A 19,232-nucleotide genomic window follows, 5' to 3' on the forward strand; every position below is an offset into this window, starting at 1 on the left:
GCTTTCAGAGGTTATTGCATCTCGGAGATACTGTTGGGTGTGAGAGTTGAAGGGAACTTGCGTCTCTAGTGCTACATGGAGGAAACAATAGCTTTGCCAAGCAATGAATCCAACCGGAATTCACATTCTATGTAAGGCAGAGTTGAGGAAAAAAATCCCAAAATATTCTACTTTAGGATGGTTGATGGCACAGAAACACAGAAATAGTAACTATATCAGGTGATGGAAGTATTAATAAACTTGGTTATGGGAATTACATCAAAATACTATGTTATTCACCTTAAATATATACAATTTTTATATAGCAATCATACCTCAATAAAATTTTTTTAAAAAAAGGATAACTATAGAAAGGAATAGGGTCTTCTTCAGAGAAGATGCAGAGGTAACACAAGAAAACCTGGCTAGGTTCGGTACCAGAGAGTATCCCAAACTCCATAATAATAATAACTTTTGTTATTATTACTTTATAATAAGAATTATTTTTGCATGATAAAATTTCACAAGAAATATAGACCAGTCATATTCAATGCATGTGCTGCTTCCATAAGAAATGGTGTCAGAAATCCATATTCCAGCCCTTAAATTAATCCTTTCCACGCCCATTGCCTCACACTATTGGTGTCTTCAACACAGCTTCCTACCACCTACAAAAAAACCCACTCCTCAATTTTGCCCAATGCTTCAGCTATCGTTTTTTGAATAACCCAATTGATTGGCAGCTCAATTGTGATCCAAAATTCCGCATTTTCTTGCAGCACTCTCCTAAAACCAGATGATCCCAGCCCCTCAGATCCTACAAGAACAGCTGGCCAGTAGTTTCCCTCCTTCAGATAGTACTAGGATATTCTTCAAAGGTGGGAAAGAGAAATCATGAAGAGAAACATCTGAACAGTAGGAAGTGGTCAGCAGTAGGAAGGAAGTTGTCCCTGGGTGCTTATCTATTCATTCAGCTAGTGCACAAATATTAATATTGAGTCTTTTGTGTGCTAGGCACTTTTCTATGCATTAAAGAAAAAGGGATGAGCAAAACAGACAAGTTTCTTTTCTCCTGGAGCTAGTATACTAGTTGAACATTGCAGATGCCAAACAAAAAATTAAATAAGCATTTATATAAATGCATGACTAAAACACTGAGAGTTTAATAGCAAACAACTAGGGGAGTAGAGGCATCTCTTTACGTTGGGCATTCAGACCTCTGATGATGTGACACAAGCTTAATCTGAAACTGGGTGGGGGGGAGACAGTTGAGGGAGAATAAAAGATACAGAAGATTCTAGATGAAAGAGATAGCAAAGAAAATGTAAAGATTCAAGTTAATAGTGTATGTTAACTTAGCTAGATAAAGAACAGAAAAGTGGAGCTGGAGCACAGCAAATAAAAGTCGAGGTGAAAGAGACATTAGCAGGGTCAGGATACATAGGACTTTGTAAAAACATTGATAATGTGTTTGAATTTTTGTGCTAAAAGCAATGGAAAGCAATTAGAGGGGTTATGTAGGATAATGCATGATGTGATTTATGTTTTAAGATCTCTCTGGCTGCAAAATGTAGCATAGATTATAGGAGTTCAAGAGTGGAAGCAGGAACAGCAGTCAGAAGTCTTTTGTCCAGGACAGACATGATGGCAGCTTGAGTTAAGGTCTACAGCAATGGCAAAGAAGATAAGCTGAAGGAATCAGGACATGATTTTAATGGGGTGCTGAGAGACTGACTGATGTACTAGAAGGTTGCTGAATGAAGTGCCATTGACTGATGTGAGAGAAGTAGAGGAGAAACTCCAATTCTAAGGCAAGGAAAATATATGTTCCTCTAGATTTCGGGGATAGAAGTATGGGGGTGGGAGGACTGCAGCCCACTGACCACAATGAAAAGATGCCCAGGTTTCCACCAGATAAAGCAGCTACTTAAAACTCCACACTTCAGATCAATCGCTCAACCTACAGAAAAGGATCCATGTCCCCAGGATTTGCTCTAAACATCTTGCTCCTTACAACACTAGCAACATTTCAACCCATTCTACCCTGAAATGAAAAATGTTACTAGATCTGGCAGATGCAGCCCCATACTTAGTGTCACAGAGGACATGGTAGAGACAGTGATGATGAGGGATAACCAAAAAGGAGAGAACTTCTATAGCAAGGACAGTGGTTCAGGCTCAGAGCACAGAGGTGCTAATAATAACTACTGCAACATTGATGTCATATGCCACAAGGGGACAGCAGGGAAAAAGAAAAAAGGAGAGGAGAGAAAAGAGGAAGATGAAAAGGAAGGGGACAAAGAGAAGACTTATCAGTATTATGCTACAAGTAGGGGTTTTATGGCTACCATTTATGGTGCATACTCACTAAGGTATTTTCAGATGCCAAAAAGTGTTTACAACAACAAGTGTTTACAACACTGTGCTAAAAGTGTGTTATGTTGCCCCTTGTCCACACTGTAATTCTGGACGTAGGATGTCATCGTCTTCTGAGGAAACTGAGGTTCAAGAGGGCAAACAATGTGTTCATGATCATAGAACCAGTATCAAAATCAAAATTCAAACCAAGTGTGTTTGATTCCAAGGCCTATGGGTGCTATGGGCAAAGGGCACAGGAACCTGGGAGCCTCTGACAATGCAGCCTGCCAGCTCTGCTTTGCAGAGCAACAGCAAATGTGGCCAAAAACCTTGGCACCAGCAGCAGGGGAGCACCAGGGCCTCTGCTTAGGAGGGAAGCACCATGGGTAGAGTGGGAAGAAAAATATGTTACTGATAAGTAGAGATTATGAAGATCATTTTTGATGTTGCTGCTTTGATTGTGACCCTTATTCCTGCCCCTTCATGTTGGAAGCAGTTCTGCATAACTGTGTAATTCTGCAGTTAAATAAGGTGAGTGTAACTTCCCTCTCTGCTCCCAAGTTGCTGCAGCTCGAAAGAAAAAAAACCTTATCTCCACGTGTACAATTAAATCTCTACAGAGAGCAGTGTTAGTCCTACTCAAAGACATCCGTGTTCCCCTCGTTTTATGAAAGAATTATGAAAGTGTTCCTTGCTGAGTTGAGTCATGTCCTGAAATCTTTGAAGAAAACTTAAGTCTCTCTGGACTTGCATAACTCTCTTGAAGTCTATAAAACCGGAAGGAAAGATAAGGTTGTGTAAGCTTCATTTAGTTTCTTTTCAAACATCCACAACTTTACACACATAAGAGGAGTAAGACTGGTTCTTGTTATTACTTGCTTGCAGTACAAAAATTGATAATGTTTAAAATGGGATTTTCACAGAAGGAAGGTATTTTCATACTTTGAAAATTTCATATTTTCCTATTTAGAAAGTTGTTCTTATTGGAAAATGTGTTCTTTGGCCTTTGAATATCTCATCTTCTTCACCAAGTTCATCAAGGCATCAGTTTTTCACCTCTGATACTGCTTCTCCCACCACTGGTCACCCTCAAAAGCTTGAGGTAAGAGCCTCTAGGCCTACCATATATAAAAATCGACCCAAAATGGATCATAGACCTAAACATAAAAAGTTAGACCTACATAATTTCCAGAAGAAAACATAAAAGAAAATTAGGTTGTGCAAAGGTTTGAAAAAGCCAGGTGTACTAACACATGTCTGTAGTCCCAGCTCCTCATAAAGCTAAGACAGGAAGATCCTGACATAGTGAGACTGTGTCTAAAAAAAAAAAAAAGAAAAGAAAAGAAAGAAAGATATAGAAATCAATGATTTAGTACAGCTCCCACCTACTTTTCACTGAAAGTCAACTGGAGGCTTTACTCCATGCCATCCTTCCTGAGACCCAATACAATAACAAAGTCACCACATAGATTATTAAAGTTCACTGAGGCAGAGGCAAAAGGAGAACAAGGAGAATTCTTCACTAGTTCTGAAGGTTCTGCTTACATTTCATTACCCAAGACAAATTGTGTAGCTATGCTTAACTTCAAAGGAGTCAGAAAAGTGCTACTCCACCATGTGCCTAGAAGGCAAAGAGCCAGAAGTCACAGCAAAATTAAATACTGGGCCAGCAGGTGGTGCGGTAATTAAGACACTGGGTTCCACATGGCCAACTTCATGGTTGGTTCAAGTCCCAGACCTGGTGTCTTAAAAAACACACCAGGCACATGTGTATGCATTCCAAAAATCTCAAGAGGAGAATGGAGAAGAAGAGATTACGGTGTGACTATTTCCCCAGAGGGTGATTTATCACTTTCCCTCTCCTCTTTTCTCTCTCCAATGAGCTCATGTGCCCTATAGCAAAACTCTTTAAAAAATAAAACCATACAAACCAAAAATTTTACTTTTAAGTTGGTGCCCTACAAATGTACATAAACACACTTAAAAAATATTTTAAAAGATGTTCAGTGCCACACAGTTTATAATAGAAAAAAAATCAAACACAACTCATTGTCTATCAATAGTAAAAGAGATAAATTATAGTATTTCTCATTAAATACTATCTAACATAGCAGTCTAAATAAATAATATATGGGTCAATGAAAAGAAATTACTGTAGCAGTATAGATGTAACTAGATGAACCAATTTTGAGTTAAAAAAAGGAAATTTGTGAAGGAGCACAAACACAATAATTCCATTCACCTAAATTATTAAAAACATATTGCTTGTGGAGCTATAATATAATAATATAAAATAATATAAAAGAAATGGGCACACAGTCACTTTAAAAAAATGCTTATACCTGAGGGTATTTGGGGACTGAGGGACTTTCTAATGTATCTGCAATGTTTTCTTTCATTAAAAGCATCTAAAGAAATGTGAGTAAAATGTTAATGTACATAAAACATGCATGGTGAATAATGTGGATAACCTTTAAATATTTTTTTTAATTCTTACTGGAATTCTTAAGATATCTCTAAATAAAAATGAAGAATAATTACTACAACTAGAGTATGACTGTCATCAGAGAAGTGTCATGGTGGCATTTAATGACATAAAAAAACAGGCCAAGCTGAGAGCAAGACAATGAGGTGCCCTTACAAGCATCCAGCTATCAAAAATGAGTCATAAAAGGGAATAAACCAACATTACTGACTGAGTAGTCTCAAAGTAAAACTGTCAAGATTCAGCTTTCTGATCTAGTGAAAGTTAGAGTGAATAAAATCTTTGAAAACTAAAGTTCATCTTTTTATGCCTTTTAATAATATATTGTGGACACTGAAGAGATATTGCTAGGACTTTTATGGTATAAAAATTACTGTGCCTTCTACATTGTGAAAATGTTCCCATATAATAGAAATAAAATGCAAGGGTGAGGGAAATGAAAAGAGAGAAAACAAAAGAGACTTGGAATGGGTCAAGGAAGGGAGGGTCTATGGCAAAAGTCAGGAAACTTGAGTCTCCCTTATTAAATCTGTGTTAAGAAATGAACTTCAGTTCTGTGAGTCTCAGTTCTCTCCTCACAAACAAGAAGCCAGCACTCTAGATTCTGGCTCAATTTCCCATAAGACTTGAAATACCACTGAGGTTTGTGTTTGGAGAAGTCATATTACTCTAGAATTACAGCACTCGGCCTCTGTCTAACTAGTGAACAAAGCAGAAGAAATAAGGAGTCAAGGTCACAATTCAGTGTGAATATCAAAACCACTCGTCATTTCATCAGAGCAGTCTCTGTATAAGGCAAGTGGGGTGAGAAGTGAGTAAAGATAAATAACTGAGGGAGACTGCTGGGTTTCAGACTTCCATTTATAACGAGCAGGATGCAATGGTCACACCCTCTGTCAGGGAGGACTGAAAGAATTTCGAGAAGCCTCATAGCTCTATGCCTACCTCCAACATTTCAGGATCCCAAAACAGCGTAAGAAACCCAGGAGACCCTAATACACTCAAACCTTTCATTTGCCCCAAACTTTGCATGAAAAAATATAGATTATATAATAAAGGAAAAAGCCTCACCAGAGAGATTTCTAAAATACCAACCACGTGCCAAACACTGCACAAAAACAAACAAGCAAGCAAAATGAATGAGCCCATTCTCCTTTTGTGACCTGCTCATCCTCAACACCATCTTGGCACTACCTCAGTGCCTTTCTGTAGAAGTCATAATGACTTCTAGGTTTTTGCTCTAATCTGGGCCTTTTACCTTCCAAGAGGGATTGGGCACATCAAACCATTTTTGCATATAGCTATCTCTAGGAAATCATCCAGGAGATACAATTTGAAAGGTCAAGGGAGCACACAGGACCAGTGGGTTAGAGAGGGTCCCTTGGGAAGCAGAAAAATAATTTTTCTTCAGAAGGATTACAGATAGACATTTTCAGACAAATATTTTCTAAACAACCCAACCATTTCTACTTCACATTTGATATGATGTCATCACAAACCAAGATCTTTCCATTAAAATGTCAAGACTCAGATTTATACAACAGACATAAAAATAAAAGCTAAACACCGAGGCAAAAAAACACTAATGGAAGTTATGTGCATGCATTAAGGAGAAAATGCACCTCTGAGTGTTGTTTATGTAAAAGGCTATTTGTAAGTTTGAGCTTGCATTTCCTCAGACGTTATTTGAAAGTGTCTATATCACTGATGTGCTAGAAACATTTCTCACATTTTAATTATATTGTAGAACATGCTGATTCCAATCAACACATTGAGTACAGTCTTAAAGTCTATGAGCAAGAAGGAACTCCCACCCTATACAGTTCATGCCTTTATCCATAAAAAAAATTATTAATAATATATATTGAGTACCTTGTATGTTGTAGGATCTGTATTAGCACAAAGGATTTATGTATGTATCTCTCTCTACTGCATGGACAATGAGGTTTCCCTTTTGTGCCCCTAAGCTGACATGAAAACAATATTTTTTCAAAGAATTATTTTATTTAAATTTATTTATTCATTTATTTACTTTATTTTGACCAGAAAGGAACAGAATGAGTATGAGAGAAAGAGAGGGAGAGAGAAAACAAACCTGGTCCAGGACTTGAACCACAGTTGGCCATGTGGGAGTCCAGTGCTCTTAACCACCAGACCACCTGCCAGCCCCAGAGGATAATATTTTTGTGTGTGTGGCATAAGCCCAGTGCAGTGAAGTGAGCTGGGGCAAGATATCAAAGATTTTGTGTGCCAAACCACACCTACCCTTGACAATTACAAAAAAGATAGCATATTTGAAGCCAGGAAGGTTAGAAAATGAGTGGAGCTAAATACATCCAAGAAGGGATGGGATCAGATATTCACTTGTAAAAGATCATTCTGACCAAGATGGAAAGAATAAGGTACAAGTAGGGGATAATTCAGAACTCTCTAGTAATTACAGGATTAAGCATGGGTGAAGATTTAATATGTACACTGACATAATTTGATAACCAATTGAATTGGAAGTAAAAGACTGAAAGCAAGGAAAACTCGTTATGTCTTAGTCTTGGCTACTAGCTAAGAAATGACACCACTGGTGAAAGAAGGAAGAGAAAACAGAAGCAGGTTCACAAGGAGAGGAAAGTGATAGATAATGAGTACAGTTTTGAACATATTGAGTCTGAGGTATCTGTGAGCAGTCCATATGGATGTGTCTAGAAAGCCCTACACAATTAGGGCTCAGAAAAGAAATAAGGAAGATCACTGATAATTGGGGTTATATGAACTCCTGCATAGTCTATGAAGGAAGAGATTAATAATAGTAACTCTAATAATAACCACACTCAACAAGTATTTCCTATGTACAGTTCCTTCTCTAAGCCCTTTACATACATTAACTCTTCTCACCTGCTGAAATCCAATGAGGAGAGAGCATTATCACTATGCCTATTTTGCAGCTTGTGAAATGAAAGTGCAGAGAATTTAAGCAATTTACCTGAGGTCATACATAGCTAGTAATTATTTGGGATAAGAACCCAAATAAAATGCCTCAATCTGCTCTTCATCTCTATACAATTCAGTCTTCCTGAAAGAAAGAATGGCCACAAAGGCAACCCTGGATAGCAACAATGTAGGAGAAAGAATCACTTAAATAATATTGAAAATGGGAAAAGGGGGATGGGAAGAACAAAGGAAGAAGTAGTTTTAAAAATAAGAAAGGGGACCAGCAGATGACATAAAACTAAAAAAGGGGACCAGCAGATGGCATAATGCTTATGTCACTGGACTCCCATGTGGTCAACCATGGTTCAAGTCCCTGACCTGATAGCTTTAAATTCACACTGCATGCCCAAGACCCCAAAAGGAGAATGGAGGAGAAGGGATTGTGGCATGGCTATCCTCCCTGGGAGGTCATTTCTTGCTTTCTGTCTGTCTCTCTCTCTCTGTCTCTCTGGTGAGCGCATGTGCTCTATGGCAAAAATCTCTCTTTAAAAATAAAAAATGAGGAAGAAGCTGAAAATGTCAAATACTGAAAATACCATTAGTCAATATTGTTGATAAACACACAGGTGGAAAAAAAGTTTTCTAAAAAGAAGCCAAATAAACTTAAAAGTGGTCTAGCAATAACATTTCTGTTGACATTAAAAAAGATTCCTTTTCCCACTCACCACAAAAACATGAGGTCAGGCGAAGAGTATGAAATGCAAGTACAAAAACATGCTATTATATAAATTTCCCTCTGTACAGTTGCTTGCAGTTCAACTTTGCCTCTTAGTAGGTGAAAGTTGCTGAAAACAAAAATGATTCCTTCTGCTGGGACATCTTGCCCAAAGTAGACAGTGAGACTACTGAGGGCACTTTCCAGCAAAAATTATAAACTCAATTTGGGACGTGCCAACTCTGTACTGCCACTGCCAAGAAAATGAAAAGAGAAGACAGAGTGAAAGCAGCTTAGCAATCCATCCTTAAAAGAGGCAAAAAATCAGATTAAAAGCAAACAAACAAAAATCCTTGAAGCCTTTAGACATGCTCATCAAAGTTGTTGATACATCATCAGCTTTGACATATCATACATATTCCAAGAGTCTGCAAACAACTGAGCATCCCTAAATCTAATCTCCCATTCAAAATAAAACCATAAAGCCAAACTTTAGAAAGCCTATCGTTTTCTTATTTTCAGCTAAGGAAGTACACCAAGATATCCCTCTCTGAAAAGTTGAGAATTGGTAGCTCATTAGCTACACTCTCTGCTTGAATGGCAATATATCTCCCTCTTGTGGATTTTTAAGATATTTCCACTTGGGAGAGTCCTTTCCAACTTAGAACCCCTCCATTTAGTCACTACAAAGCATTTCATAACTATAAGCATTAATAAAAGATAGGATAGTTCACCATATGCTCCAACTAACTAAAGTACTGCAATATATAAACGCTGGCAGCCCACATTCATTCTTCTTCTGAAAATGAAGTGTCTGTTAACAAACTGATCAGGCATCAAATATTTATTGAGCTATTACAAAGAGCATGGACACAGGGCACTTGAAAATGCAGAGCTGGTTTCTTAAAAAATTTACAACCAAAAAAGAGAAGACCAAACAGCCTGTTGAAAACTGTGTGTCTGTTGGTCTAGTGGGAAAGACAGATGGAGACAAGGACACCTTGTCACTCTTGATGTTATATAGCCTATGGGTTTGGACAAATATATAATGATAGGTATCCATCGTTCTATTGGCAAAGTCATGACACATTTTTTATAGAAAACAGAAAAATGTATCATGACTTTTCCAACACCCAATCATTTTCTTTATACTTTTTCTACTTGTTTTTATTTCTTGCTACATTTATTTTTCTTTTTTACCTTTTTTTTAACTGCCAGAGTGTGCACACAGTTACTAGAGAGAGTCAGAAGAAAAGAGAAGGCACCCCCCCACAAATGTAGCATGATCATGCCACAAACACATTACTTTTTTGAAAGTTTGTTGATATAAAGTAAAAATACTAAAGAAGTACTTGGCATTTTGCCATAAGAACATGGCAACATTATGAAGGTGGTGCTGAAAGACTAAAATTTGAGAAACACTTATTAAGTTAAAACCTGCACTTCCCAGATATACAAGATATGAGTTGGGTTTTTGTTTCTTTGTTTGTTTTAATTTGCCAGAGGGTGCATGCACTCACCAGAGAGAGAAAGAGAAAGTGAGAAAGCATACCCCATTGAGGATCGTCATGCCTCAATCCCGTCTCCTCCATTTCTCTCTTATTTGGGGATTTTGGATATGCGTGCACATGTACCTGGTGTGTTTCTCAAGACACCAAGTCTGGGACTCAAACCACAGGGTCAGCCAATGCAGCATCCAGACACCTTAATCATGATGCTACCGGTTGACCCAATATGGACTGTTTTAAGAGGGAATTTAAGTACAATTTATGTCTTTATCAGGATTTGCTTTGACCACTTACTGGCATAGATTTCTAATAGTTCTGGATAATATATTTTCCATCTTAATCACTATGGAAAGCGGAATGATCCCAGGAAGATGCCCAAGTCCTAACTCTGGAACCTGTGAATAATTAAATGACATGGCAAGAAAAGTTAAGGTTGTAGACAGGATTAATTTTCCTAATCAGATCACCTTAGATAGAGGCACTATCCTAGATTATTGATGTGGGCCCAAAGTAACACTACAGAGATCTCTTCCTTAGAGTGAAGAAGGAGGCAGGAGAGAGAACCTGAGAGAGCATCACGAGAGGGCATGAGAAAGACTTGACCCAATGTTGTTGGCTTTGAAATTGGAGAAAGGGGGTCATGAGCCAAGAGATGTGGGTAGCCTCTAGAAGCTGGAAGAGACAGTACATTTTTCTCCTACAGCCTCAGCTGCAATACAACACCAATAAGACTTGAACTTTTGACCACCAGAACTACAACACAGTAAATCTGTGCAGTTCCTTTTATTTTTAAAAAAGGGTTTTGTGTTAGGGGTCATGCACTCACTGGAGAGAGAGAGAGAGACAGAGACAGTGAGAGGGAAAGTAAGAAATCACCCCCCAGGGGGGATGGCCATGCTATAATCCCTTCTCCTCCATTCTCCTCCCAGGATCTTGGGCATCAACATGAATGCACCCAGCATGATTTTCAAGTCATTGAGTCTGAGACTTGAACATGGTCGACCATGTGGAAGTCCAGTGACATAATTGCTATGCTATGGCTCCAAATCTGTGTAGTTCTAAGCCACCAAATTTGTTACAGCAGCAATAAAAAACTAATATAATAACTTTTCATGGTCTTCCTGACAATTTGAAATGCTCCAGTGTTCAGTTTCCAGCAGTGAATGAGACACAATTTAGCAAATAAATGACACATAAAGAACTTTGACATTATTAATATTATTTAAAATTTGCCAAAAGTATTTATGTGGCTTTAAGTAAAACTGGGTATCATCAATTACCTTCCTGTGCACTTTGACCTTCCTATTTCATTCAACTAGATATATCTTTTGGCTGAAAGCACAATGTATACTATTACATTAGAAAATCCTCATTATTTTGTGATATTATACTTCATTCACAAACCATAGCTTTTATGACATATAAAACATACCATGACAAACTATGCAAATGACCACACAGGGTACATTTTAATTTGCTACAAGATTCTAAAAATATGTGTGAGCTTTCGACGGTAATTTTAAAACAAGATGTGTGTATCTTAGTTACATTAAATAAAGCTATAGCATAATTTTGTTACCTAACAGAAACTACATTACATGCTATAATCATCTAATGTTTTCACATGGAAAAATGAAAGAATACAAAGCAACTTATAACCATTGTAACATATGGCTTGTTGAATCCTATTCTCTTTCTAGCGGTTATTTTATCTCTATCTGAAGTTTAGAAGAAAAAAAAATTGGATCTAGTTTTCCTTTTAAAAAAAGACAAAGGAACAAATGAATGAGGTATTTACAACCTCTATCTCAAAATTCCAAAATAAAGAATGCTAAAAAGTATTTATCTTTAATAGAATGGCACTTTTTAACCTATCACAGTGTCATTATCACAAATACCATCCTCAAGGAGCACAAGTGCCAAGAAGATGTGGTTTATTATCTTTCCACATGTAAGTCTCTCCGAACATGGGATTCCCAAAGGTATTTATACTATTTCCTGACAGCCCCTAAGCATAAAATTATTATAGAAGGTAAAAGAAAATTTGCTATGGAGATTCAGAACTGATTAACGTAAGCTATGCCTGTCAGTCACTCTCTGGAAGCCAATTAAGCAAAGTACTCAGACGTAACACTTTAACACCATAAATTAAAGTGGGCAAAAAGTTTAAATTCTATCATAAAATTAGCTATTGTAAGTGAAGTGGCCTTGAAAATGTGCCTTATAAAAATTAAGTATGTTTATGCCTCAATTGCTAAGCAAAATAAAAGAAAAATTTATTGTGGAATGACTAAAATGACCTCACCAATCTTTTCTAGCCTTCTGTTTGGGAGAAAGAGGATCTTTGCACCAAGAGGTATGTGGAATTAATATTTTTCAAGGGTATCATTCTGCAGGATCTTATGAAGAACTTCACACAGCGTCCCTTAAAAGTAAGGATGGACAGCCCGCCAGACTATGTCTTCCTCCCTTTGAAATCTTAAAATTGACCTGAGACTGCATTGTGGTCAGAGCGCAAGGAAGAGGGTACACGCCCCTGATTATTTCCATGTTAAACAATCCAGATACATTTTTTAAAGCTCTTTGGAAGATATTGTCAAGATGTTGTCAACCACAATCATCCCCAACACAATAAAGATATAGATATGATGAAGTTGTTCTGTACTTCTATTAATAGGTTTTATATGCATGTTCTCAACATGTTTTTTTTTTTTAACTTACTCACTTGTCTAACACCTGGCTACTGAACCATGACTTTCATGACATAATCAGAAAAAAAAAAAAGTCACAATAATGAGAAAAGAATCCAGGTTCTAAACCTAGACATCATGAAAACAAGAGCCCTGGTTAATTGCTGATGCCGAGTGATTCCATCATTAGCTATTACCTCAAGCACTCACACAGCAATATCTTAATTCCATACTTTAGAGTTCTTCCAGATAAAAATCATTGTTTTCCTTTTCCCACGCTATCTTTGGCATGAAGAGGAGGGTCTCCAAACTTTATATGCTACAGAAAAAAAATCCCACCCTCATTCCTGACCACACCAACTCTCACTGCCTATCCAGCCTGAGACTTGGACAGACATATTTTTATTCCTGACCCTTTGATCACCTCGAGAAGCTCAGCTCCCTCTCAAGCCCCAGTGTACCTTTAAACTAGTCTTCCTACCAGATGGCTATGTACTTAACTCTTTTATTAATTTATCTCTCTTTCATACAACACATCTGATCATATTGACTCTATCTCCAAAATATATCTAGAATTGACTCCTTTTCATCACTTCCTATTACCACCTAGGTTGAAGTCATTATCAGCTCTTACCAAAAATATAATAGCCCGCCAACCAGTCTCTTTAATTCTTCTCTCAGTCCCCCACAGTGAATTCACAATAGTCAGAATGTTCCTTATTAATTTTTTAATTGCCAAAGAGTGTATGTGACACACATGCACACACACATACACACAGAAAGAGAGAGAGAGAAGGAAAGAGAGAGAGAGAGAAAGTACTCTCAATAGGGTAAGGTCTTGCTAAAATCCCCCTTCCTCCATTTCTCCATTCTGTCAGGATTTTGGGCATGCATGGATACATATCCATAGGTCATGGCTTGAAAGATACTGCAGCCAGGATTTGAATGTCAGTTGGCCATGTGGCATCTGGCTCCCTATGCACAGCACTTACCTGCTGCACTACAGGGCCAACCCCAGAACAATCCTTTAGAAGTAAGTTATATCATGTTACTGTTCTGTTTAATCCACCAACAAGCCCCATTAACCACTCTGATCTTGTGTGCTATTTCTCTCATTTCATTGCTACTATCCTGTCCTACCTGCTGATTCTTGAATACAACAGATACATTCTTTTTCTATGCCTTTATACTTGCTTTTATTTCTGTCTAGGATCTGTTTCCTACAAATCTATATGGTACATTCCCTTTCCCCTTTTGAGGCCTTATTCAAATGTCACTCTCTCAGAGAAGCCTCCATGAACACCTAAGTGCTTAGTGCAAAGCTAAGTGCTATGATGAAACCAGCTGTGGGAGGACCAGCAGTTGGTGTAATGGCTATGTCTCTGGACTCCCATGTAATCAATTGTGATTTGAGTCCTGGACCCAGTGACTTAAACTCATGCTGGGCGCGTGTGTGCGTGTGCCTAAGATCCCGAGAGGAGAATGAATGAGAAGGGATTGCGACATGGCCATCCCCCCGGGGGGTGATTTCTCGCTTTCTGTCTCTCTGTCTTTCTGGCAAGCACACACGCCCTATAGCAAAAACCTCTAAAAAAAAAAAAGAGCACACCTATCCCAGACTATGAGTCAATATATAAAGTCTCTGTCCAATAGGAAGATGCCAGTGAAGATCTATGAACCATTATGCCTTGCTATGCATAACCCACCCCTGGATTTTATTACCAAAGAGATATGTTGTCTCTTCCCTAATTCTGTGGGAGGTATATACTTATCTGAACCATTGATGATGGGCTAAGCCATGTGTTTCTTTGACCAGCATACTGAGGATCATTATGCAAACAGAGGCTTAAATGTGCCTAGTGGTTTAGCTTGAGCACCTGTGCTTCTACCATCTGCCTGGAAAAGGGAAAGCATGAGAGTACCTGTGGTCACTGAGTAAGAATCATATGGCTCAAATAGACAGTCCCCAGGCACAGCAGAACCCAGCTAGATCAGATCTGACCTACCAGCCCATTAGGAAAAAAACCAATGCTTATTGTTGAAAGCCACCAGATTTTGAAATCTCATAATTTTTTTAATGACGTTATTGCCTCAGCATCCACTTTTGAGACCTCATGTTATTTAAAACATAGTCCTACCTTGTCACCTTTGTCTAGTTAATATACCCCCTCCCCATAGTATTATTTAAAATGTAGCTTGCTTGCTTTTCATCCCACTGAGCCAGAAACCAATACATCCAGCAACTGCTAATCATGATAAAACCAATGCCACACAGGTCCTCTCTCTCTTTCTCCCTTTTTTTCCATTTGATAAGGTTATCTTTTTATTTTGACTTTAATATTTCCTTTACTTATTTAATTTATTTTATTCAGTAAATCACTGTACATCACTAGAGCTTGAAAAATGAATTTACCCAACATGAACACATTTCCTACCTCTTATTCCCATTTGCTAGTTGAGTTCCTGATGTGTCTAGACTTCTATTGACACTAAGTTTCTCTGGATATGCAAGTAATAAATTTCTTCTATTTCCTGCATTGGGTTTCACTTCTCATTGTGTCTTACCTGACCAACACATCTGACCCTAATCATCTTCCCAGCCCCTCTACATTAGGGCTGTTCTAGAGAGTGACTATCTTGGATTATACCCACTCTTGATAGAGAGAATTCAAAACCAGATCAGAAAGTAGTCATAAAAATAATCAACACAGCAGAGTTGTCTGTCATTCAGTATTACTGCAATAAAAATTTGAAGCTATTTTCATATACAACATCAATACCATACATCAATACCATCTAGAAAGAAATGCTTTCTCCATTCTTTTTTCACCACCTCACATAAAGGCTTTCATCCTTTCTCTTTACCAAACTACCACCATCTCTGTTTCTTCTTTAGTGATAACTTCTTTAGGTAATAGTATATATATACTTTTTTTCTTCATACCTCAACTTGCTTTAACCCCTCTAATCATCTATATCTTACCATCAGAAAAACCATCTTCTCAAATGTCACTCATTCCTATACTGATGAGTAAACATGGTAGATATGATACACATCTGAGTCTATAGCAGTCATGACATCTGAGTCCATCAGTAAGTAACAAGTAAGAGTGGATTTCAAATGTGCACAGCACAAACTAATGATAAATGTTTGAGATGGCAGATATGTTTATTGCCCTGATTTATTCACTACACAATGTTTACAATGTTTTAAAAAATTCCTGTACTGCATAAATATATAGAACTATTAATTTCAAATTAGAAACTATAATAATTAAAAAAACGGAGAAAAAGAGGTTGCATTATAGTGGAAAGCACAAAGCAATTTAAAAAGCACTTTTTGTTCAATCTACTGAAGTTTCTTCCTTCCTATCCCCTCCCTTCTAATTTTTATGTTAAAAATTAAAATGATTCCTCATGGGTGAGGAATCAATCTCAGTTTTCTCAAAAAGTTTGGTAATTTTATGTAATACCACGCAAATTTTCTGTACCCTGATATTTTCATTCATAAATTTAGAAAGTTAAGCTGCATGGGTTTTGATAAGAAATTCCTGGGAATTTTCAAAGTTCATATAACCAATGAATTCCCTACTCCTCCAACCAATTCTGATATAACATAACCCCTTAGGGTAGGGTGGGGCTTTAACAGTCTGAAAGTGATCAGCAATTGATTGCTTATTTTCTCAAGCCCCCATGCACGTCTGCCACGTGTACAACTGGACATTCAGGACAATAAAGTAAATGTTTTCCCACAGCCCTTGAACACTTAGCATGCATGGTTATTTCTTATAGATTGTGGTCTGAACTCAATAACTGAAATAATGTTTTGTATATATAATGTAATCTGTCTATACCATCTTATGAATAAAAGCTTTTCTGTTTTTTATTTTACAGTCTTCATCAAAGCACTAGATGTTCATAAATCCTATTTACTTAACTTTGTTATAGTTTGAATACTGGTTTGTTTCCCAGAGGTTCATGTCTTTAATTTGGTCCCCCGTGTGTTTGGGGGGTGAGGTCTAGAGGGCAAGTAACTGGATCATGAGAACGACATTCTCATAAGAAGATGAATGATGTCTCCTGAGACCCATTGAGTTCTAACTCTTGTAAGAAGGGGAACCCTCATGAGAGTGGCTTGTTTTGTTGTTGTTGTTGCTTTTTTTTTTTTTTTGGAGAGATTTTCTCGCCAGACAGAGAGAGACATAGAGACAGAAAGCGAGAAATCACCCCCCAGGGGGGATGGTCACGCCGCAATCCCTTCTCCTCCATTCTCCTCTCGGGATCTTGGGCACGCACGCACACGCACCCGGCATGAGTTTTAAGCCACCGGGTCCGGGACACGAACTGCGGTCGACTACGTGAGAGTCCAGCAACATAGCCATTACGCTAACTGCTGGTTCCTGAGAGTGGCTTGTTTTAAAAGAGAGAGCTGCTTGGCAGCTTGTTCTCTCTCTGCAATGTACCTGCTATTCTCTCTGTTTCTGTTGGTCATGTTGCAGGCAAGCCTGACACCAGCATATACCTCTAAACTTTCCAGCCACCGGAACTGTGAGTCAAATAAACGTGTATTCCCTTAAATTCACTTGGTCTTGCATATTTCTGTTAGCAACACAATATCAATTTTCAACACCCCACCAAAATACCATCTATGCAATAGCTCTTAGACCAAGCCAACAACTTTGTAGCAGTATATATTAATTTCTTAATTCTATCCATAAGAGAAGCTAAGAAAAAAATTGAAAACTTGTGTGAGTTTAGGAAATTGTGTATTTTAATTCTAGTTTTCCTCATAAAATAAACATTCAAAATAATTTTAATAATTGAATGTTTTCTTCTCTTTATAATATTTCTATTCTTTAAGAAAAAGTCAGGTATTTCTAGTTTAATTTTGAGTTTTTAGGATATAAATACATTATTACACTAATCTCTGGCCATTTTAATATAAACTCACATAAACACACATGCACCCAACTTCTAATACCCTGCTACACAGACAGACATTGCGCAGTTTCCAAGGGAACACTGCTTCAAGGCAATGATCCTATTAAAAAGGCACTCCTAAAAACAAATATTCATTCCCTTTACTATCATTCAGAAACATTAAATTAGAACCACTCCTCTTGAAATGAAGAGAGCAATCTTGCACACCACAGTGTAGCAGAGAATTTTCTCTTTAAAAGCATAATTATTCTACAGGGTGGCAGTACTGGTAGGGACCATTAACTCTGACAAAGAAAGGCTTTCGATTCTTCTACAATTGAAAAGTTGTTTGAGATGACAAGAGATCTACTAATCATGATTATCTTAAAATCAGAGAATTAGCCCACATAGTTGAAAGATCCTCCAGGGAACTGATGTGCCCGTCCTCTGGCTAGGAGGGAGAACAGGTGGAAACTATACTTGTTGAGATGCTGCTGGCCCAGTGTTAGCCACCAGAGCACTAGAATGCCTCTTAAAAGTACTTATTTGTAGTTTTATTTTTCTCATTATACAAAAAATGTAATTTAGAAAATCTAGAAAAACACACAGAAAAAATTAAAATCAACCATACTCTTACCTCCTAAAGAGCCACGGATAATATTTTTGGCATAGTTCTAGACTTATTCCATGATTTCATATTTACTTTTTTTTTTCTTTCTTTTTTTTTTTTTTTTTTTGAGAGGTTTTTGCTAAAGGGCACGTGCACTCACCAGAAAGATAGAGAGAGACAGAGAGACAGAAAGCGAGAAATCACACCCCCCCCCAGGGGGGATGGCCACGCTGCAATCCCTTCTCCTCCATTCTCCTCTTGGGATCTTGGATATACATGCACACGTGCCCGGCATGAGTTTAAGCTGCCAGGTCTGGGACTCGAGCCATAGTCGACTACATGGGAGTCCAGTGATATAGCCATTATGCTAACTGCTGGTCCCTCATATTTACTTTTTAAAAAATTATTACTGAGAAGTTCCGGACACCAGGTGGCCTGAGGCTGCAGACCTGATTGCCCTGAACCTTCGCACATCCCCACCCCTACTTCTCCTTGGACCCCAGGTTGGTTGCATGGGACTTTAAGACGAACTCGCACCCCACCCCACCCACAAACCAGATCAAGCTGGCCAGAAGTTCCTGACGCCAGGCAGCCTGAGGCTGCAGGCCAAACCGCCCTAGACCTGTCACTCATCCTCTGGTCCTTCTCCACTTGCTTGTGGACTCTGAATTTTAGTGATTTGAATAGCGCATGGTGCGCGTTGCATACCGCACAATTTTTTTGTTTTGTTGTGTTTCTCTTTGCTCTTGAGGTGCTTATTAGGTCAATTGGAGGCTCACCACTCCTTAGAAACAGGGAGGACTTTGGGCCATCCAGGACTAGTGGCAACAGTTAATGGTAATTGTGAGCAACAGGTAGGCCAACCATAAAAGAAATCATCAGTTTTCTAATTCTGTACAATTTTAACACTCAGAGATACCTTTAAAAAGTTAGGAAGCAACATACAGATTACCTGATGACTAGGAACAATAGCAGAGGCTCAAGAAATATGAGCAACCAACAAAAGGCCTCTCCCTCAAGAGAAATCATCAAGCCTACATCA

This window comes from Tupaia chinensis, unplaced genomic scaffold (genome assembly GCF_000334495.1).
Source record: "Tupaia chinensis unplaced genomic scaffold, TupChi_1.0 Scaffold138322_1, whole genome shotgun sequence".
Lineage (NCBI taxonomy): Eukaryota > Metazoa > Chordata > Mammalia > Scandentia > Tupaiidae > Tupaia > Tupaia belangeri.